Genomic DNA, 4,536 nt, shown 5'->3' on the forward strand with positions numbered 1-4,536 from the left:
GCAAGCAGGGTTGTGTCATCTGCATAACGGAGATTGTTCATAGATCTTCCACCAATCCTGAACCACACTTCTCCTCACAGAGCCCAGTGTCTTGCATAATCCGCTCTGCATAGAGGTTGAAAAGGTATGGAGATAGGACACATCCCTGGAGATCCTTTGTTGATATTCCTGGAATCCTTTGTTCTCCCTTTGACCTAGATTCTGGCCTCAGAGTGAGTTAAACTGAAAGGATTGAGAAACCTCTGTTGGCCCAGTGGTAAGAAGCTGCATTTCAGTCCTAAAGTCACATGGTTCCAGTCCACTGATGGTCAGTGTCCTCCTCTGTTTAAATGTCCCTGAAAACTTGCCAAAGGCTTTTTGGTAGCTAGACAAAGATTGGAAACCAAGAGAGAGAGATAATACCATTTATTTCATACTCAACAGACTGATGTCCTTACTGAATTGTAGAGATAGGGAGAGGGAAGAGAGAGAGAAAGAAAGAAGCTGGTTCCCCCCAAGACAGACCAGTTCTTTATTTGCATGGTCTCCGAGGGATGCCAAGTGACCGTCAACACAGAAGGTCAAAATGGCACACAGGGCAGTCAAGGGAAGCCTGTGTTTATTGAGGGTTTTCGGAAGGTCTAGGGAAGATAGATGGTATTTTCCCAGGAATTTTGCACTATGACTTTGGGCTTTTGTGATCAGGCACAAGAGCCTTATGTGATCTGGTCTTTGATCACACATCAGGTTTCTCAAACGAGATCAGCTTTGGGGTAAACTGCCACGAGATCAGCTTTGGGGTAAACTGCCACGTTCTTCCTCCAGGGTCATCTTGGATTTGTTTGAGATTCTAAAGCACAGAACTGTTAATTAACACAAGGAGTTCTTTCTGTAGTCCTTTGCCAGTAAGACAAGACAGTTTGCAATATCATTAAGCTTTTAGACTGGGGATAGGTACTAAGTCAGTTCACAATACACTTTTGTTAGTGAAGTTCAGAATTTCTACATTTGAAAAGAACCGTTCTAGTAAAATTTCTGAAGAACTCTGGTCCCTTCCTGGTAAACAGGCAATTTAAGAATCAATTGAAATAGGACTTGGAAAATCAGTTTCAAAGAGGTAAAAGCCAATTTAGGAAAGTTGCCTTTCCTCTCCTGGTAAATAGACAATATAAACTATTTTACAGGACTAAAGAAAGAAGTAAAACACCAAGTCCTTAGTTGTGCAAGCTGTTGAAAACTGATGTCAGCTCTATAACTAAAATTTTGTTAGTTCTGAAGTCATGAATACCGCCAGGACTTTATTCCGCAGTCCCAGGCCAGAGGGAAGCCATGGGAGTGGGAAGTTGCAAATGAGGATGTTTTAGGTGAATTTTTATAAGCAGAGGCTGGGTGTTGAGTGGTCAGCTGAATGATCAGTTGTCCATGAAGGATGTTAATTGGGGTGCCCTCTGTGAGTCCTCAGATACGGAGTTAATTAGTCCCTTTACGTGGCTTGTATCATTCCTGACCATGCTCTGTTCATACCCACCTTGCACCAGGAGGATGGGAATATCTCTCAAGTGGTCAGCCTGGAATGTTGTCCAGCCCTTAGGTGTCCTTTAAATGTGTTTACCATTTATTGACTGATCAAGGTCAGTGAATTATTTGCATTTGCCCAACTTGATTTGTAAAAGAAATAGGAGGTACTGTTCTTTGCAGCTCAGGGCAGGGCAGAAAGACTATTGATGAATTTTCTTAGGCTGTCCTTTTGTATCCATGTAGACGCGTTTGTGATGCAAAAAGGCTTTGAAGGGATTGAGAAGGGAGTTGAGTGTTTGGTACAAAACCTAATTTCCTCCTGGTGCAGCTCCGTATTCTGCATGGTTAAGCACAGACAATGAACGAACCTAGGGTTTGGTGTTGTAGTCAGAAATGCCAAGACAGGGAGTTTCCTGCCTCTGCTGGTTTGCTTTTAACCTCTCTGGATGCTACCTGGCTCTGGCATTCCTTTGCTCAAAATAATGTTCGAGGAGAAAGCTCCACTGTAACAAAGCTAAACCTGTTTGAAGCTTTGGGGCTTTTGATTATATTGCTGTCCTTAGAAGTTTCTTTTGTAACAACATTATGTTGTCCAGTCTTCCTTCCTGATGTAGTGTTTCGTCCAATCATTCTCATGCATTATGTTTTAGAAAACTAATGACCATTGGACGTTGCCCATCATTACTCTTGACTTCTTTATTTTTAATTTTTTTTTTAAATTTTCCATTCATTCATTTCTTGTTGCACTACTTTGACTTTTTGTCCAAATCCTTCCCATTTCCTTCTACCCCTCCCGCCACTCACCACACTGCTTTTCTGCGGTTTTGCCACAACTCATCCCAGTTTTTTCTTCTATAAAGCTGCACTGTGAATTCCTTTGGGGTCAAGCATCCTTTGGAGTTTGAGATTGCCTTTGTCTTCCAGATAATCAAAGACTCTAGTTTATAACTTAATTCTGACCCCAAGTGCTGGCTACATTGCGAGGGGCTTTAAACAACACACCTCCTTTTATTTTTCAAACAGTATACTGAGGGAGGGAGTGATTGAAGCATTTTTACAGTAGGGAACGTCTTTAACTTAAATGACTCTTTTTAAATTGAGCTGGTAACTTGTACGTTTCATTGTTGGCACTAAAATTCACATCAGATTTCTGGTCCAAGACAATATATTTTTATCACAGTGCTTTCACCTAAGTAAGCACTGATTTCTGTGCTCATCAGGGAACCCTTTTAAAAAAAATATTAAAAACAACTATGAGATACCATCTCACCCCTGTCAGAATCGCAAAATGTAACAGAACAGCAAACCACAAATGCTGGCGAGGTTGTGGAGAAAGTGGAAGCCTTATTCACTGTTGGTGGGAGTGAAAATGGTGCAACCCCTGTGGAAAGCGGTATGGTGCTTTCTCAAAAAGTTGCAAATAGAGATACCATTTGACCCAGCAGTTCCACTATTGGGAATATATCCCAAAGAGACCATAAGTGACATGCAGGCAGATATATGCAAACCCATGTTTATCTTGGCTTTGTTCACAATAGCAAGGTGTTGGAAACAACCCAGGTGCCCATCAACAAACGAATGGCTAGAAAAGCTGTGGTCTATTCACACAATGAAATACTATGCTGCATTGAAAAACAAGGAACTCTTGCAGTATGATTCAAAATGGGTGACCCTGGAGGACATGATGCTGAGTGAAGTATCTCGGTCACAGAAGGACAAATACTGCATGGTGCCAGTGTTGTCAAACAGGACTGACCTTGGGGTTGGGGGGAGACTGAGAAATATGGTATAAACTATGCATGCTGCATTGAAACAGATGAGGGAGAGAATAATTTAAAAGCGATGTATGATAGGGTATTATGGTTATCACAAGAGTCCACAATTAAGGTTGCATCGTGGAGTTTACTTGGAGTGGTGGGAGGGGTGCAGGTGGATTGTATACCAAAGAAAGAATTTTACTTTTCAAAGAGAGGAGTGAAATGGGAGTGGAGGGGAGAGGGATGGCAGGGAGAGAAGTGCAGCAATGAGTGTATGGAAATCCAAAATCTCTGTAAATGTTCATTAAAATTATTAACATTCAAAAAAATTGTATATTAGAAAAGATTTGGTGTTTGTACCATCAAATCAGATAGGAGATGGGCTCTCCTTCTCCGGAAGAGCCTCTAGTGGATTCAAACCTTGCAACTCAGATTGTAATGCAGCTTCTTGCCACTAGGCCACCAGAGCTCACTCAGGGAATCTTTCATTTAATTTCTTTTTAAATTATTTTATACTGGCTTATTTGCAAAGTTCGTATACAAGGTTTTCACACTGGATCTTTCCATTTCCTTCACAATCCCCCAGCACCCATCAAATCTTGCATCAAAAAATGACCTTATTAAAAAAAAAATATTAAAGACCCTATGATTAAATGCCTCCCCCCAGCCCCACCCTTACATCTCTGCACACACACAGCCCCGTCCTCAAAATTAACTGGAAATACTATGTAATTGGGATCATGTTTATGTCAGTTTCAGGAGGAAAAGATTTCTAGTAAGTTCTGTGATAAGCAATTGCACTGTTGAGTAGAAATGTAGGGAAAAGGTAGAAAAAAATTCCAGCTGTTCAGAGTTTCTCTTTAGAGCTTGAAGACTCTATATTGAGATGACTTGGGTAGTGTGTGATCTGTCCTGAATTGGATACTTGAGATTAATGGACAGTGTTTCCCAGAAGGTCAAGTTCATCTTGAAGGACATAGCATTCAGATGCGCCTCCTAAGTGCTAAGTGGATAGCCTGTATAATGAAAGGAATCAACAGGATTTAACAGATTTGACACTCATCCATGCTGTGGTGTTAAAAGAATCGAGACAGAAAAGTTTAATGGCATTAACAGAAAGGCCATTTGAATTTTTTTATATTAAATTTTATTCATTTTCATAAACATTTACAGAGATTTCGGGTTTCCATTCATTCATTGTTGCACTGTTTTCTCTACCCTCCTCCCCACTTCGTTCCTCTTTTTTTTCTCCCTTGAAAGTCTGTTTTAATTGTCCCATTGC

This window comes from Elephantulus edwardii, unplaced genomic scaffold (assembly GCF_000299155.1).
Source record: "Elephantulus edwardii isolate Elephantulus edwardi_28Jun2011 unplaced genomic scaffold, EleEdw1.0 scaffold00462, whole genome shotgun sequence".
In the NCBI taxonomy this organism is placed as follows: domain Eukaryota; kingdom Metazoa; phylum Chordata; class Mammalia; order Macroscelidea; family Macroscelididae; genus Elephantulus; species Elephantulus edwardii.